The sequence below is a fragment of the Phoenix dactylifera genome, unplaced genomic scaffold (genome assembly GCF_009389715.1).
Source record: "Phoenix dactylifera cultivar Barhee BC4 unplaced genomic scaffold, palm_55x_up_171113_PBpolish2nd_filt_p 001646F, whole genome shotgun sequence".
Classification (NCBI taxonomy): domain Eukaryota; kingdom Viridiplantae; phylum Streptophyta; class Magnoliopsida; order Arecales; family Arecaceae; genus Phoenix; species Phoenix dactylifera.
The window spans coordinates 54,675-74,717 of record NW_024068949.1 but is presented as its reverse complement, the minus strand read 5'-3'; the positions used below and the strand labels follow the sequence as shown (position 1 = coordinate 74,717).

General features: G+C 37.6%; 2 pseudogenes; one reads left to right on the top strand and one right to left on the bottom strand.

The window, feature by feature from the left end:
- Positions 1 to 481: 481 nt before the first annotated feature.
- Positions 482 to 1,210, top strand: LOC120108929 (annotated as a pseudogene).
- Positions 1,211 to 10,029: 8,819 nt separating this feature from the next.
- On the bottom strand, positions 10,030 to 20,022 carry LOC120108928 (annotated as a pseudogene).
- Positions 20,023 to 20,043: the final 21 nt, after the last annotated feature.

The following is a 20,043-nucleotide window of genomic DNA, read 5'->3' as shown; positions in this document are numbered from 1 at the left end:
ATATGTGATAACAGGACGATTAGACACGTGATCATACCAAAGACCAAGCGTGATCCTCGATTTACCTTGACTACCAATCACCTTATGCCACGTCCTATGCCATCAGTGCAAGGTGAGGTTTTGGTAAGACAATCTGAAGATATACCCACAACCTTCGAGTCTTCCCCTACCTACCAAACCCAAACGGGAACCGATTTCCGAGCACGTGATCGCGTGACTCTCTCGCTCGCCACGGGCCCACGGCGCCACGCCCTTCTACTCCTCAAACCCTTCCAAATCCAAACAGGAAACGATCGCATCTCGGTGGATAAAAACCACGGAAACTGAGATAAACCACAGAACCAAACAAACAACCAAGAGAAAAAAGATAAAAAGGAACATGATGTCCTGCGGCGACGGGCAAGAACCATGAGGTCGCTCCTCCGCTTCTCCCGTCCTCCTCCTGCTCTCCTCTCCCTCCCTCCTCCTCCTCCTCCGCGTAACCTCCTCCACCTCCGATGACACGAAGCCGAGCGCCTACGAGGTGCTGGAGTCGTATAAACTTTCCCATCGGGCTCCTCCCAAGGGCTGCTCCGGGCTACGACCTCGACCCGGACACCGGCGACTTCTCGGCCTACTTCAACAACACCTGCAGCTTCTCCCTGGAGGGCTCCTACCAGCTCCGCTACCAGCCCACCATCTCCGGCCACATCTCCGCCGGCCGCCCTCTCCGACCTCCGCGGCGTCAGCGTCAAGATCCTTCTCTTCTGGATCACATCATCGAGGTCTCCCTCCACAACGACGAGCTTGAGTTCTCCGTCGGCATCGCTCCCGCTGACTTCCCCATCGACAACTTCTTCGAGTGCCCCCAGTGCGGCTGCGGCCTCGATTGCGTCACGGCCAACGACGGAGCTGCGTCTTCTTCTCCTTTTCGAATCAAATTGAGGGGTGCCTGGCCCTTCTGATCCCATCGCATAGTTAGTTGATGTTGGTAAACTCGTTACTCTGTTACTGTTTAATCGGAGTTTTTATGATTTTCTCGAAATATCAGCGAGAAATTTCTATAATTTCTCTTATGTTTTAACAATATGGACATGGATTAGCTAGGGTTTCGAATGGCCCTTTTAATCTCTCTCTCTTTTAGTTCGATTATTGAGCTATATGGTTGTCGGAGTTAGTGAAGCAATCATATATTATCTAGTTAAATAATTTAAGTTATATGGTTCTCTGTTGTCGGTCGGAAGCTCTTTGGACTTTGGAGTCCAATGGCGAAGCTCTTATGTGATGTTATCTTTGATTATCCGCAGTTTGGTGGTTCTTGAACTGTGTTGCTAACATCTTCTGTTTGTTTTGCCGGTGAAATGTGGAATGATTCTTCTGTAATGTAGCGTATTATTTTTTGTGCTTAGTGTATGGTTTGGTAGTTGGCATTTTTTAGTAGATGGATGTTTGTGGTTGTATGCACCTGATTAACTCTGTGCTTATTGGGGTCCCACAAAGAGAGGAAGAGGTTGGGTTTTCTTGATGTCAGATTTCGAGTAAGTATTTGTTGGGAAGAGAAGTGAGGCTGATCAGCTGGTTAAAACCCTTATCAGAAGATTATATTCCCATTTTTTATTGATTCCTTTGGGCTTCCTGTTAACATGGAGGACTGTTGAGTGATAGTGGATGAGTAGGAATATGCATGTTCCTACATAGTATAAAAGCCATGAGGAGCAAATTTAGAAATCCATGTCGTGGATGGGTGGAGAGTGAGAGAGGTTTAGGGAAGAGAAGGGCAATTTAGCATTTAGCAGCAAAGGGTGGGAAGTGAAAGGGCCTTTTTTCAGTTAAGTTCTTGTACCACGGGTGGTGTTATTGGTGTGGTTAGATGGATAGGGTATGGAGTTTTGCATTTCCATTTGAAATATGCTTCTTCTTGTGGCAGGGTGTCAAAATTTGGACCATTTTCTTGCATATGGAATTTTGTTTAAGAGGATGGTTTCAACAATGCTTGTGATGTCTATTACTAGCAGGATTGAAACATTCCCCACCTTTTGCCTCATTGTTGGTTCACCTGGTGGTTCCATGAGGTTTCATAAATTTCTTCTGTCTCCAAGAATTGTTAAAGTTGAACTCCATGTCCTTAAGATATATAATTTAGCTTTCTTAATTTATACAAAGTTCAAGATGGGTTGGCATCTAATTTGCTGTAAAGAAACTAAAGATTATAGGTGATTGGTTGATTCGTGGACGGCTTGATTACCCATATTTGACAGTATATGAAAAAAAAAAATAAACTCGTTAGGATACCCGTTTTATATTATTAGGATTGATTGTAGTTTTTGTGGTGAAAATTTGGGAATTTTTTGCTGTCTTTGAAAGTCCTCAATCTTGGCTCAACTAGCTCACAGTGTCTGTGAGAAATCTCACCCTAAATCATCAACAGCACCTGATTAGATTTTCACCTCCCTTTGGTATATGCATGCCTTCCATAGCACCTAAGCTTGAAATGTTACCATATTCTGTTTATTGTCTCTTGACTGTTTTGTTCTATCAAGTTTCTTGACTATCTTGCTTTTGTAATCAACTGCACTATGAGGGAGGTATTTTCATCTAATCACAATGAACGAAAGGCAATGATTTCTTAGCGTGCAAGTTATCAAGGATGTATTCAGTTATATCAAATCAAGGATTCTGTTAACTTCAGGCATGCCTCAAAGATCTTCTTTACATCTTCCTCTCTTTCTATATGCACCTTCACATCCTGACATGGAGATAAGCTTGATTCTCTCCTCTCTCTCTCTCTCCTCTCTCTCTCTCTCTCAGCTACAAAATATCCAACTCTGTAAATTGGTAGGCTTTGCATGGAGATTTCCTACTTGATCCCTTGAGTTATATAATCTTTTAAACATTTTGGCCATTTTTTCAAGGAAATCTAGCGATCAAGCAATCATTTACACTCCTTTAGACCATTTAACATTGTAAGGGTCAGTGATGCATAGCTTCAATGCTAATATCCACCAAAAAGTAGCCCTCTAGATGTGATCTAGAATCCTGAAAGAAAACATAGATTTCTTGGTAGTGGATTTCCAACATTTGAAAACGGCTATAATATTAGATGATTATATTGCGTAGATCATGGTAATTAATGTAAATCTTCCCTTACACTGTTAGATCATTGAACTTATTCATCCATATTCTTCTCGAGTAAAGCTCTTGGGTATATATATGTATTAATCAACCTTTTCTCCACTGATTCTATCTCCCTGTCTACTCTGAATATGCTTGTCATCCAAAACAATTTTGTTCTTTTGGATTCCATAATTTTTAACTTCTTCATCACTATCTTTGGTTACAAAACCATGATACTTCTGCTCTTTTTAGTGCCGTATTAGCTTACCTGCAGAGCTACCCTATCAACAACATTACACTGTTTTGACTCTTATTCTCAGCTACTTGGTACTTCTCACTGGTTGTGACGCTCTTCATGAGGCATCCTTGAGCATTTCTTTGATCCTTCTTTTTCTTGTAGATTGGCTACCTAATAAACATACATGCCTGCACCTATTTGCTGCAATGGCTTCGTATGTGCAGCATGTGGATGTTTGCATGTCAACGGCATGCATTCTTCTATCCTTATACGAGGAAGCATGTGGATTGCATATTGTAAGAGTTTGTAGACTTTGGAGTGTTTATCTAGGGCATTTCCTTTGTTATTGCATTAGCTTGAATCTTGATCTTATGCGTTGGGAAGATGCATTATATTTGTTACTTGCTCCGTAAATTTCATGTAACATTTTAGAGAAGATATATGTTGTTTGTTTCATCATTATTGCAACTGACATAACAAGGTGATCACCAGTACTTCTTTGGATAGTAGAGCTGTTAGGCGATCTTGATGTTACATTTGTTGCATCAAGGTTTGACAAAATCACTATATCAAGAAGATACAATTTAGTATGGATGATGCATCTTACTAAATGAGTAATGTCTTCTATAGCGGGTTGTGCAAATGCATCAGTTTATATTGTGAGGTTTAGCAAACATCTGTTTTCACAACCCATGTTTTTTTTCTTCTGAACAACATATTTTTTGGGGACAACCCATGTTACAAGTGAGAGGGGCCACTGGAGGAAAGCATCTTGTGTTGAGCTGGGAGGAGTTTGCTGTGAGAAAAGGATGGTGAGCTGGTGACAATGTCTGTTGAAAATTTGTTCATCAACCTCGTGTCTGAAGGTAAATAGTGAAGACTGGGCTTGTTTTAATATTCTGCATGCCCAAGGAGGAAGAGAACTCTCTGACGGACAACAGGAATGAGAAAAAGTATATGAGATACTCATTGGCAAACAACCACCATCCCCTAATTTACTTGTTCGGAGCTTATCGAAACTATTGTTGACGGATAAACAATTTGAGGAAGAATGTGCTTTACTGATTACAAGACTCAAACTAACCTATACTTAATCCATATAAGTGATCTGAGGAAAAGAATACTCTAATTTGAGCTTCATACTATAAAATTCTATAAATGCATGTATTGCTAATAGCGGAAGGGGTGAAATCATGTCAATGATAGAACAAGGAACCTAAAGGTTTCTCTGCTTCCGGGACCTGATATTACATGCAATACTGCTCAAGGTGTACATTTAACCGAGTTTAATTTTTTCCTACAGGCCAGTCATCATGTTGGACTCTTGAATACTATTTTTCTTCCTCTAATATTCTCTATTTAAGGCTACACGCTTATTCCTATCATGGTTGACGTCTCTGTTGTCATATTCTAGATCTGAAGATATTAAGATATTCTAGGGACAGGTATATACGCATCTTACCTGTATCCTTTTTCTTCCCGTCAATTCACCCTATTTGGACTCATTCAACACCTTTTTTCTTCTGTCAATGTTTTCTATTTAATGCTACGTGCTTATCACCTACCATGGTCGATGTCTGTTGATGAAGATATTGCAGGGCCAGATGCCATATACATGTTATAATTAGCTCCAGAAAAATTATACCCCATGTTTAAGAGGATGGTTTCAACATAGCTTGTGATGTCTATTACTAGCAGGATTGAAACATTCCCCGCCTTTTGCCTCATTGTTGGTTCACCTGGTGGTTTCATGAGGTTTCATAAATTTCTTCCTTCTCCAAGAATTGTTAAAGTTGAACTCCATTTCCTTAATATATATAATTTAGCTTTCTTAATTTATGCACAGTTCAAGATGGGTTGGCATCTAATTTGCTGTAAAGAAACTAAAGATTATAGGTGATCGGTATATTCGTGGATGGCTTGATTATCCATATTTGACAGTATATGAAAAAAAAATAAACTTGTTAAAATACCCGTTTTATATTATTAGGATTAATTGTAGTTTTTGTAGTGAAAATTTGGGAATTTTTTGCCGTCTTTGAAAGTCCTCAATCTTGGCTCAAGTAGCTCACAATGTCTGTAGGAAATCTCACCCTAAGTCATCAACAGCCACCTGATTAGATTTTTCACCTCCCTTTTGGTATATGCATGCCTTCCATAGCACCTAAGCTTGAAATGTAACCATATTTCTGTTTATTGTCTCTTGGACTGTTTCGTTCTATCAAGTTTCTTGTCTATCTTGCTTTTGTAATTAACTGCACTATGAGGGAGGTATTTCATCTAATCACAATGAATAAAAGGCAATGATTTTCTTAGCGTGCAAGTTGTCAAAGGATGTATTCAGTTATATCAAAATCAAAGATTCTGTTAACTTCAGGCATGTCTCAAAGATCTTCTCTACATCTTCCTCTCTTTCTATATGCACCTTCACATCCCGACATGGAGATAACTTGATTCTCTCTCCTCTTTCTCTCTCTGAGCTACAAAATATACAACTCTGTAAATGGTAGGCATGCATGGAGATTTCCTACTTGATCCTTGAGTTATAAATCTTTTAAACATTTGCCATTTTTTTTCAAGGAAATCGAGCGATCCAAGTGCAATCATTTAACACTCCTTTAGACCATTTAACATTGTAAGGGTCAGTGATGCATAAGCTTCAATTGCTAATATCCACCAAAAAAGATAGCCCTCTAGATTGATCTAGAATCCTGAAAGAAAACATAGATTTCTTGGTATGTGGATTTCCAACATTTTAAAGACGGCTATAAATATTAGATAGATAAATTGCGTAGATCATGGTAAATTAATGTAAATCTTCCCTTACACTGTTAGATCATCGAACTATTCATCCATATTCTCTACAGAGTAAAGCTCTTTGGGTATATATACGTATTATATCAACCTTTTCTCCCCCTATGACCTGAATAGGTCCAAACAGGTTCTTCTTTCTTGTCACACTTAAAAAAAGTCTTTTGGGACTGATTCTAATCTCCTGTCTTCTCTGAATATGCTTGTCATCCGAACCAATTTTGTTCTTTCGGATTCCATAATATTCTAACTCTTCATCACTATCTTTGGTTACAAAACCATGATACTTCTGCTCTTTTTAGTGCCGTATTAGCTTACCTGCAGAGCTACCCTATCAAAAACATTACAACTGTTTGACTCTTATTCTCCAGCTACTTGTACTCATCTCACTGGTTGTGATCGCTCTTCAGAGACATCCTTGAGCATTCCTTGATCCTTCTTTTTCTTGTAGATTGGCTACTAATAACCTTACACTGGCTGCCTACTTTGCCTGCAAATGGCTTCATATGTGCAAGCAATGTGGAATGTTTTGCATGTTCCTTGTACAAGGAAGCATGTGGATTGCATATCGTAGAGTTTGTAGACTTGGAGTGTTTATCTAGGGCATTTCCTATTGTTATTGCATATAGTTGAATCTTGATCTTATGCCTTGGGAAAGAATGCATTTAATTTGTTGCTCCGTAAATTTCATGGTAACATTTTAGAGAAGATATATGTTGTTTGTTTCATCAATTATTGCAACTGACATAACAAGGTGATGACCAAGCACTTCTTTGGAATAGTAGAGCTGTTAGCGCTATACATTTTCTTATCTTGAATGTTAACCTTGTTTGCATCAAGGTTTGACAAAATCCAACTATATCAAGAAGATACAATTTAGTATGGATGATGTATCTTACTAAGTGAGTAATGTCTTCTGTAACTGGGTTTTGCAAATGCATCAGTTTATATTGTGAATTTAGCCAAACATCTGTTTTCACAACCCATGTTTTTTTTTTAAAAGCAAACATCTGTTTTCAACAACCCATGTTTTTTTTTTTGAACAACATATTTTTTGGGGATAACCCATGTTACAAATGCTGGGAGGATTTGCTGGGAAAAAGGACGGTGAGCTGGTGACAATGTCTGTCGAAAATTTGTTCATCAATCTGTTCTGAGGTAAACAGTGAAGACTGGGCTTGTTTTTAATATTCTGGCATGCCCAAGAAGAGAACTCTCTGAGGAAAACAGGGTGAGAGAAAAGTATCTGAAATACTCATGGCAAACAACACCATCCCCTAATTTACTTGTTCGAGTTACTCGAACTATTGTTGACGGATAAACAATTTGAAGAAGAATGTGCTTACTGATTTACAAGACTCAACTACCCTATACTTATCCATATAAGTGATCTGAGGAAAAAAATACTGTAATTTGAGCTTCATTACTATAAATATTCTATAAATGCATGTATGCTAAAAGTGAAGGGGTGGGAAATCATGTCAATGATAGAACACGGAACCTAAAGGTTTCCTGCTTCCGGGACCTGATATTACATGCAATACTGCTACAAGGTGTGCATTTTTTTTCTTACAGTCCAGTCATCATGTTTGGACTCTTTGAATGCCTGTTTTTCTTCCTCTAATATTCTCTATTTAGGCTACAACGCTTATTCCTATCATGGTTGACGTCTCTGTTGTCATATTCTAGATCTGAAGATATTTACGATATTCTAGGGACAAGTATATACGCAATCTTACCTGTATCCTTTTTCTTCCCGTCAATTCACCCTATTTGGACTCATTCAACACCTTTTTTCTTCTGTCAATGTTTCTATTTAATGCTACGTGCTTATCACCTACCATGGTCGATGTCTGTTGTCAAAATTCAAGATATGAAGATATTGCAGGGCCAGATGCCCATATACATGTTATAATTAGCTCCAGAAAAATTATACCCCACTGGCCGCATGCACCAACGTGGCCGTGCACCACACCAATCACCCAGTCTCTGGGTCTTATTTATTATGTGCTCATCTCAGTAATTGGTCATAAGAAAAAGAAGCTGATTGGTATGGTACATAGCCACATTAGTACACGGGCGTAGGGTATAATTTGCCCCCCATGTGGTAAGTTAGCTTCTGTGGATATGTGCTGTGGATCCTTGATGGGCACCACATCATCCGATCATGGAGGGATGGTTGTTAAATAAGGTGCAGTGGGTCACATAGGTTTTGTGCCATACTAGGCGCAGATAAATTGAAGTGCTTAGTGGTAAAGATGAGACATGGACAGTGGCTAAATATGTGAGAACTTCAGCAACTTAGTCAGATAAACACATCCAGATATTTGCCAACTTGACTCTCCTATATTCACAAGTCTTTGCGCTTGGGCATAGTCCTCATTAGAAGATGACCCAACTTTGGCTCATGTCCCAAGCTCCATAGCTTCCGTTCCAGATAGTTACTTGCATCCACATTTGCACGCATGCTAGAATATTGAATCTTAGAATCCCTCTGAGAGAAGGGGAGCCCAAATTTGCTAGGCTAAGCTCTGGTTGGTAATTGGGACCATTTGGATGGAAACCATGTCTTTCTCTGTAGTCATGGGGTTAGTTACATGTTAATTCGCCCGTTTATTTGGTGTGTTTTAAGCAGGGTTGAAATGGATGTCTTCAGTTGGTCGTCAGGCCTCCATCCGAGGATGGTTCCATAAGCAAGTTCGGCATTTGGCTGGAATCGTTTCATTGATTTCATGATCATGTCTGGGTTAGACAAACTTTTTGGACTGAAATTGGTCAGGGCACTGGCGGTATTCTCACGCAATTGTCGTATGGGAACACGTCTGATCCCTAAGAACTAACACCAATATAGCAGGCCTGCAACAGATATGAACCTTTTTTTTTGATGAAGTTATATGATCTTCTTAGAAGATGTAACTCAGAGTATACATGTAGATCAAAGACCCATAGAAAGCAAAAGATTAGATTCCCACGAGAAGTCTTCATGTAACCTGGCCGACCTACCAGCAAGCCATTCAGCAATCTTATCAAATGAGACATAAACCTTAGCTGCATATCTTATACAAGCTGCCAATAAAATGGTTCATTTAAAAATGTCAGGAAATTAAGCAAGCAAAAGAAAAAAAAGAATCCAACAATATAACCGTCAAACCTTCTTATCTTCAATTCTGGTCAACATCTGAAGTGGTTAATCATAAAATAATGGCTCATGAGGACCATCTATGTTGTCACAGTTACCAATCACATCTATTCTTTCTTATCGTATCCATTTATATCAGCTTGACAAAGTACCATAAAATCAAGGCATCTAACATTTGCAAACTTGTTCTTGTATGGAAGCCATCCCCAAATATAAAACTTCGACAACTGCTGTAGTTGTTGCTCATGCCCAGAAACTCCTACAAGATGAAGAGACATGATTACACAGTTACGCGGACAACCAGCTAGTAGAAACATTCGATTCAGTACTTTTCCTGTTATGTAGGTGGAAGAAAAGAAAACAGAGTAATCACAACATTAAGAGCTATCGAGGCAGAACCAGAAATACAAACATGAGACTGAATATTTACTTCACAATACTTTTTATGTAAGTTTTAGTTGACCATCCATCACCTTTTTCTGTTCCACCGGAGCTCAGAAGCCATCAAACATCAAATAAAGGCATTAGAAGATCTAGCTGCTAAAACAACTACATGAGCATTGGAGCACTCCAGATTGTGTGCATCAGAGCAACTAAACAGATGCTATTTTAACAGGAAAACAAGCTGTACAACAAAGTTATCATCGAGAAATTCTTGGTACAACTGAGGAAGCAGGAAACTTTGCTCCATAAGATTCGGTAGATTGAAAAAAAAAATTGAATTCAATTTAAATCTACAATCAGAAGACTACATATTTTGCATAAACAAAGAAAATAAAAGAAGACGATTCCAACCCATCTCCACAAATTGAAGAATTAAGTATGATACATAGCAAGTGCCAGTTGATGTTTGAAAACTAACAAAATCAGTCAAACCACTAGTCCTTATCACTGATGTCCATATACAAAATGTCTTTGCTTGCCCGCATGCTAAAATTAAACATTTGTCTTCAGAGTCAAAAAAGAAACCAGCATCAAACACTTCAGAAATTGTTCCTCTGCTGTCACTCCTGTTTCTTTGGTTTTTGAATCTCACATAAGGAAAGAAACCAAATAGGTGGGCGACCTGGGGTTGCCATCCTAGTTGCTGAGCACGGCAAAACATGAGAAATGTGTTTGCAAAGTATGAGTTGAATCCCATAAGCACATGCCACCAGGCATGACCCTGTGGGTTTATATACCAATGAGAGAGTTTCTTACAGAAGATGCGATCAAACAACCAGCATAGAGTCCCCAAAAGTATTGTTGCCACATAGAGTTTGGCGAGCCGCTTAGCTGCTGTCTCTTTAGTTTTGGATGTAATACTTGTACATCCGAGGAATGCAGAGAAGACACAATACAAAGTAATGCACCTTGAATCCTATTTGAAAACGCACCAGTGAATGGACCATGGCAAGGCAGCACCATAGAGAAACAAGAAAGTAGGCATCGTACTCCTATAGTGCCAATCTGGTGAGTAAGGACATAAATGTAAAGCAGCATTTCCCATACCATTGGTGTTTCATCACTCTGTTGTAGTCTGAAAGTGGAGTAAAAGGTGATCACAATAAACTTAAAGATAAGAGGATTCAATGTTTAGCAGGTTTTCATATTTAACAAAAAATTGTTAATGAAGTGGAATTTAAAAGATTAGGAAACTACTAATTTAATCAAAATTTATTGTTCAAGTGGCAGTAGAAAGAACATCAGTGGTATTCAAAGCCTAGTGTCCCTAGTGTGGAAAGGACACATGGACTTCTTAGAAAGTCTGTTGCACCAATGCAGGGTACAAGTTCATTTCCAACACCTCTGATATATCAGATTATACATGTCTAGCATTTTACAATGTCACATAACACCTACCATTACAAATATAAACAAATAAGCACTAGGTCTTTAGGCCTGACATTTGAGGGCAATATAATGAGTTAATATGTTACCACAGATTGTTTTCATGGGCAAAACTGGAATATTGCATTCCCAATTTGTTTGTTATAAATAAGATTTCAACATTCGAATCCAGTCACCACATTCTCCCTCTTAATCGAATCCTAAACTCCCCCATTCCCACAATTTCATCCTCTCCTCTATTAGTAAAACAATATTCAAAATGAATATATACATATACATATACATTTACAAACACACACACACACACACACACACACACATATATATATATATATATATATATATATATATATATATATATATATTTACGTCCCTGTTTGTAATCATCAAACTATGCCATTTTTAATATGGGAAAATTCAAAGCATCCAGAGAAAAGTATTATCTAATTAAGCAAATATCCATTACTGGAAAACAAGTGCCTAAATAACTGTGGCCAAATCATACTCCACTTAATGGAGATTTAAAAGCTGCAACCAAGATCAGCAGGTACTTCCGTCCAATTGAGAAAAGTCTTCGACGCCGCTAAGCATACAGACCTGATGAACCCCGCTATGACTGCTAGCCAGACAATATCACCCTTCCTCAAGCCATCCAAATTCTTTTTGGTGGCTGACACAATAGGAATCCTTTAAACATCATCATGCATGACCAGTATATAATGTTCCTAATTCCCCCTAAAATGCTGAACTGAATTTTGGGATATCCACAATCAACTTTGAAGGAAAAAAAACTGTCACTCACACTACATTTACCAATGTATGCTTTATATGAACATTCCAGAAAAGCTACTGTGTGACACCTATACTTTCTAAATAATCAATTTCCAAATGGCGACTTTTCAAAGTCCTGAGCATTTATAAAACTTAAACATGACTGCTAGCCAAACAGCAATATTACCCTTCCTCAAGCCATCCATTTTTTTTTTTTGGTGGCTGACAAAATAGGAATCCTTTAAACATCATTCTGCATGACTAGTATATAATGTTCCTAATTCCCCCTAAAATGCTGAACTGCATTTTAGGATATCCACAATCAACTTCGAAGTTAAAAAAAACAGTCACACTATATTTACCAATGTATACTTTATATGGACATTCCAGAAAGGCTACTGTGTGACACCTGTACTTTCTAAATAATCTGGTAAATTTTCAAAGTCCTAAGCATTTATAAAACTTAAACATGCATTCCGAGTCACCTCGTAACAGCCGAAGATTCAAGTTCAAAAGGAGCATAGATAGAAATTAGAATAATGTTGAATGTAACAACAAGGTAAAAGAAACAACAAATAAGGCAAGTTAGAGCTGATTATATTAGTGAGAGAGAGAGGGGGGGGGGGGAGGGAAAGTGGGAGAGAGGCATGGTCATGGTTGGATCATTCATTGCCATCTTCAACAACTTTTAAATTATAAAATCTTGATAGTCTCTTGCCCTAGTTTTGGTGGCCATATCAATATCTACCAACCATAACGAAAAAGTGCTTGTTCTATATTTCAACTTAAAAAAAAAAAGAGAAAAAGTTCACAGAGATGCAAACAAAAGGCTATTAGAGCTGACCTTGATGCTTTGATTTTGATCTATTTTTACATAAGAAGTACAACAGTTATCTATCAAGCACAAAAAAGCTGGCAGATGTAAGCATACATCACAACTTAGATAATTTCATACTTATCATAGTGATTTAACTAAACACATCAATCCTATAAGATTGGTTCCTTAAGATTATAACAATCTTCAACTTTGGCAGATGCATTAGATTCAAAACACATGAAAATACATTAGATGGGATCCTTAAGATTATAACAATCTTCAACTTTGGCAGATACATTAGATTCAAAACACGAAGAGAGCAAGCAACAAATCAGATACTAATGGCTTAGATAAGACTCAGATATCTGTGTCAATGAACGCAAATGGCATTAGCTATAATGACTTCGCCAGCACCGGGATAGCACTTTGGAAGGACTGAAATTCATAAATAATGGAAACAATTTGTGCAGACTGATGTATAGCAGGCTAGAGATAATTTTCTAATTTTATGTCAGCCAAAAAGCAGAGAGATCTACATATAATTTTGGCTTTCCTGTTAGATACATCAGAAGTTTATGGGTAGAAACACCCAACTTTTTCGCCTTATTATTAAGAATTTGAGAGGATGCTGGTAAAATTGGAGGACATAGACATGATGAAGAAAATTGCAAAACTGAACACAATGATCTACAGCAATAACAAAAGAATATTGCAAAATACTGGTCTACAGGGATAAAAAACTTACACATGTTGTAATGTGGCATGAAATATCATGCTCCCGATCGCAAGTATCATATTGGATATATGAAGAACACTAAATCTTTTCTCAAAGCGCTGTCGCAAGGCATTTATAAGTCCAATGAGTGCCAAAAGTATGCAAGGCACATTGGATATAGTGTTGTAAAATTCCGCAATATAAGATGAATGGGTATAGTTTTCCTCGCACAACTCAACAGTTGATGTTACTGGGCCCCAAAAACTTGATACTACCGAATCTGCCATTTCTCTATTAATTAGTTACTGGATTTCAAATTCACATAATGAAGGAACCTTGCGTACAAAGAACGGATGCTAAATCATATGGGTAGCAACAAGATGCACCTGCAGAAAATAAGACAGTTATCTCATAAGCATTCATATAAGAGCATCAATAGTAAATGTAATCTCATATGGAACCATCTGACACCACAAATAAAATGAATCCCCATTAAAAAAAAACTGCAGAAATATCTGATTTCCAAAACATACAAATTCGGCAAGTTGTAGGTTCCCAGCATCTATCTCACTGGAACATGCTTATGGCCATGCCTACAACACTACCAACAATGCACATATAAATATATACTAACTATCAGATACCATCAAGCATTATTACTTTCTAAATACAAGCAACTACAATAATGAGAAACACTTGCTGATATATGTCCATTTTCCACAAAAATCAAAATAACCGTTAAGGAGTTCGAACAAACTTTGTTATTCAACTGCCCCCATATATGGTGTGTATTACCTATCATATTTTTATATGCGTAATACAAAATACATGCATATAGCATTTCAAAACACAATAGATGCAGCACACTTGACACTGGGGTAGCATGATTTCAGACATTGATCATACACAAGCTATAAGTAAAAGCTACAAAGTTGTCACTATGGGTGAAGAGATGAACAAAAGAGAAAAATCCATTTCCATTCCCTGATGTACCAACCAACTAATAGATGTTTCGGCATAAATGCAAATTTTTAACTATTCCATCCACAAGATCTCTCGTGTTCTTGATTTCCTAATCCAAATATCTTTCTTTCCTACTTCCTAGTGTTAATAAAATCTTGTCCAAGACCTAGTAAATATACAATCAAAATAAGAAAAGGCAAAGGGTCTCAACCAAGGTCCGCCGAATCAATACCGGAATCCATATCGGTCGGCGGACAGGTCGGTACGGTACCAGTTCGGTACCGTGCTGACATGGTAGGCTAGGCTGTGCTGGTTTCATATTGGCATGCCCAATTTTTTTTTATAGAGTTTTCCGCCGCTACTGTACCGACACACAGTATGATTGGGCATGTCGGTTTCGTACTAGCACGTCCAGCTTTTTTTAGAGTTTTTCAAGTTGATTTAATTGGCAATCAATCTTTTTGAACTTTTTCAATGATTTTAAGTCTAATTTGATATTTCTACGATCCCGGTTTAACCTAAATGATGCATGTTATTGTTTTAAAATAATATAAATCATAAAATGATTAGTGAGATGCTGCATGCTACAAGAAGCAACATAAAATATCCTCAAATCAATAGTGAGGTGAAAAATATAAAACAATACAATCAATTACATATATTTAAAGCACAACATACACACCGATCTAAAATCTCGTCGAGTGGCAATGCCTCTCGTAGATATCCGGATCATTAGCATAGTCAGGAGGCACATCAACCCACCCCTCTAACTAAGCGGCGTTGTAGTCTTGTATGCTCATCCCATAAGAAATGCGCTCCAAATTATTTTGCAAATTTCGAGCTATTTTTTCACCCCCCCCCCCCCAATTTTTTTTTGAAGAAATGAGATAGAAAAGAGAAAGCACACCCTATTTAGGCCTGGATCTTCCTTCAATCATGCTGAATTAGTGTGATTTTCGTCATGAGGAAAAGAAAAAAAGCCAGAGATCTTAGAAACGATGTTGGAAAGACCTTCTCAGGCCTGCCTTCCTAACATATTTTAATCAGCAAATAAAGAAAGGGGAGGAGGCCCAGTTGAGAACCGGGTCGACTTCGGTTCGCACCAAGTTCGAACAATTGGCCAGTTTTGAACGGTTTCGGTTCGGTTCTGGCCTTGTTCGGTCAGTGTTGGTTGGTCCGGAACTGGTTCCAGCCGGTTTAGGGCCGGAACCGGTTTCAATAGGCGAACCGACCCGGTTTTCCACTAGGTCGGCTTGGTACGAGCAGAACTGGGCGGGTCGGGCCGGTTTGGCCTTCCTTGGTCTCAACCTTCCATGTAATCTAAAATGTGAAGGAGAGAATATCACAAAAATGTTTGACCAAACAAAAATATATGAGATCACACTTAAAGGAAATATTCTTTTAACATAATTTAAGACCCAAAGTAAAGAATGTTGCAAAACATAATAGGAAATTAGAAAAACATGAGATCACACTAAAAAGAATCGTTATTTCAACTTTCAAGAGAAAGTTTCCTCAATAACCAAACTTCGCACCCCACTACAAGTGGAAGTATACTCTCAATTTTTTTTATCATCCTACAACAATATCAAATAATTTCAAGCTAACACCCAATAGTATTCCCCCAAAAAAGAAATGCACCACTAGAATAACAATATCAGAGCGTGTTATTGGAATTTTACATGAAGAAAAGTCTTGACTTCCACTAGCCAAAGACAATCCTGGTAACCCTGTGAACAGGGTTCCCTCCAACAGGGACCGCCTAAAAATTCTCATTCAAATATTTAGCAGGTGGCTGGATCAGAACTTGAGTGACAATCAATAGTTTCTTTCTTCCAATATGAGATCATTCCCTCAAGAGGAAGAACCCTATATACTCCATGAAGAAGAGCACATATAAGATTTAACATAAACTGTTCCATTGATCATCTACCTCTATATTTCTGTTCAGAACAATCATGGAAAGCAAGTGAAAAAGGCGGTCAACTGCTACAATCTCATCATCACAACGGACTAGGAAAGTTCCCATGAACCCACAAAGGATTTATATCTACAGAAAAAAATAATCTTGTGTGCATACCGAACACCAGATCTCATTTCATCAAAAAGCAGAAAAATTCCAAAATTCCATAACAAGGTCACCATGTTAATCAAATCCCATGCTTAGATATAGTAGGCTCAAATCAAGAGGCTCAACAAACTTAGCAAAGTTCAAATCACCACTAAGGTGGGGGGGGGGAGAGAGAGAGAGAGAGAGAGAGAGAGAGAGAGAGAGAGAGAGAGAAATTAAACTTCATGAAAGAAGACACATAATTGGGTTTTCAGGAGATAGTAAGAAGCAAATTTGATGACCAATTTTCAAAAGGTGCTAGATCTAATTTCCTATCAGATTTTAAGCAAGAAAAAGAGAACAAGTTTGATCAAGCCCCATGAAAATGGAGCCCAATCTGGTGAAGAAACACACCAAGCAGCAGAATAAAGAGTGAGACCGTCAATTTTCTCTAACTTAAAAGGGCTGCACAATAAATTAAACCCTTAAATCTAGATTTAACCTATATCATTTATTAAATTATAATGATTCTTATTCTTGAACCAAAGTTATGGCCAGAGAAAACAATGAAGATATTTATATCCAAAATCCAATCATAGCACATTCAAGTTGTCATAACTTGGTCCAAACAAGCTATTATAGGTTCTAGCACGTCCATCCAAGTGAGTCTAAAAGCAACCATATAACAGATATTTAAATCCCTAGTTATGGACCCAAACGGCTATGGTTGAAAGGACTTGAAACTGTATTTAGAGTATTACTATACTATTAAATTTCAATCTAAGACTCAACTGCCCTAGTTTGCATCAGGATCTATCTTATCCTAGGAAGAGTAATAAAGGGGTCTCAAGAAAGATATTTCAGGGACGAAATACTGATAACTAAGAATAGGTTTCTCTCTCCACCATCCCATTAGAACTCCTATGGTCTCAATTCTATATTGTTTTACAACTTTGGAACATTAATAAAAATTTGTCAGCAAGCAGTAAATAACAATTTGAAACCAACAAGGGAAACAGAGGTTAGACAATATGCCATGATCCCATCCCATATTGAATTGGGAAGTAAATCACCAGAGGACCACAAAACAGAAATGGAAATTTAACACACATAAAAAAGGATCACAAACAATAGAACTCTTCCAGCAGATAGCAAGCCTCTTCAAATAAAAATGAACATGTAGACTAATATTTACCCATAAAAATTTAGCCTCCAAAACTAATATTTTATAAAAATTTCTTCTATCATCCCAAACTACAGAGCCAACCATGAGGAAGAATTCTCAAATTCTTCAAGAACTGTTATGAGACATCAGATAATTTCAATCTGTAATTGAAGACTCTAGATCAACCAATTGAGAGGATACTTTGAACAACTACAAAATTTAACAGCATGGCATCCAAGCCAAAGTATAAATTACGATTAAGTAAACTAAATCCTAGTGCTCCTCTAACCAGATGTTGCACTTATTTCATTTTTTTACACGTTTTAAACAAAATTCATATGGAACCTTTCCTGAATTACAGTTCATACAAAGGTTTCTTCTTTGACAGTGAAGCTCTGCTCTGAAGGTAAAAAAGCTATCAGTACAATATAAATATTCCCATCAATAACCTATCCACATATTGTCCCCAAATTTCTATCCAAAATAGCCATAACAAACAATTGAAGAAAGTTGATCAACTTCTTTGAAGAATATCCTCATCACAAAGACCATCAGGGGAGATAAAGCACACTCCTTAAACCCATAAGTTGAGCATTAGAGCTAATTTCAATCAAACCAAAAATATGCAATATTTAAACCTAAGGCTTACGCCTCTTCCACACCAATTCTCTATGCTATAATATACTGATGATACCCAAAAACTAGAAGGCCACTATAAGCACTTCTCAGAACCAGTAATCAAGCAAAATACCTAATCTTAATCACATGTGGCTATTCTATATCTCAGCCTCATACTTAAACAGCCTCTCAGGAAGCAACTCTCTTTGCTTCAATGCATCAATAAATCTAAAACACTTTGATTTCCTTCAAATCTGAAAAAAATAAAAAACAAAAAAAAAACACAGTTTGATTTCCAAGGACTGCAGTAGTTGAAGACTGGGGGGATTCAGATGATATCTGGATAGGCCCGCATCACAAATTAGAATAAGAACAATAAGGAAACAACTAGAGAATCTCCAATCGGAAACAGAAAATTAGGGTTTTTTTTTGACAGATAGTATACCTCAAAAAGATGCCTTGAAGGATTAAAAGTAAAGGGTTCTAAGGGACCAGCTAGGGTTTAAAACATCTCAATGACTCGACGACAAAATTTCCTAGGATAACAAAATATAAAGACACGTGCTGGTCACATGAAGATCACGTGAGATTGGACGATTCGGACTTGGATTCCAAGAACCTGAAATATTGGACATGTTGCTATGTCTAAAGGTAGTGGGACCAACTGTATCCACAGAAACAGGGCAAATTAGCCTTCAGTTTATCCAACTTAACCCAAACTTGGAAAGAAACTTGTCAAATTCTAATTTGCTTCCAAACATAGTGAGGGCTACAGGTGTGTGACATAGGGTCCAGCTAAAGATTAACCAAAATCTGACATATCAAAAATCTTTAGAATATTTTCCGGCCAGGCTTGTTTTATGCAAATCCCCAGAAACGACCATCATTAGCCATAATAAAAGAAAAACAAAAGCAGAAATAGCAGCAGTACTCAGACCACTTATTTTTTTGGTAAACATAAATTAATGTTCATTAGACATAACATACGTACGGCAACCTCTTTACACACTAGAATGTTATAAGCTATAATGATATTGGTCAAATTTGCAATAACATCAATACAATGCATTATACCATGTATGATCATATATCATATATCATTCAAGTTTTCATTTAAAGTTTTCATGAAGTAAATTTCTAACAAAAATAGGAATATAATCATGATTTTCATGAATAAAAGCACGGCACATACCATCATGAGCTGATAAAGGATAACAACAGCCAACAAGCAACAACCAGATCCAAAAAGGACAGGAACAAAGGAAACACAGCAAGCCCTAGTTTCAAAACTCTAAATCTAAATACAGTCAATAAAGATCGAACCCAATTCCTTTAACAGAAGATCTAAACAAATTCCTTTAACAGAAGATCTAAACAAAGGAAACGCACTAACCTTGCCCCGATCTCCGAAATCCAACCGGACTCAACTTATAACACTTGATGAACCAAATCCTTCCATTCTCTCTTCTTTTAAGCTGCCCATAAGGCGATTGGCTTATCCTAGCAAATCAATCCATGCCTATAACACTCAAATTTCAAAAAATTTACATTAAAAAAAAAGTTTTGGAGACAACTCACTTCCTTAGATTCCATCTTTAATTTCCCACCGATCCCACGACCAACTCGGTCAAAAAAGAAATCTCCCCGTAGGGATGATACCATGCCGAATCTAATCATTGCAATGTCATCTTTTTTTTCTCATAATAATCCGAAAGAGAAAGAGAGATACCTGGGTTAAGACCGGCCACTTGCGGCGTCTCCTCGATGTCTCGTGAGAACCCTAGCAGTCGATGGGAATCACGGACACTGGGAAGAGTGTAGGATTGTTTTATG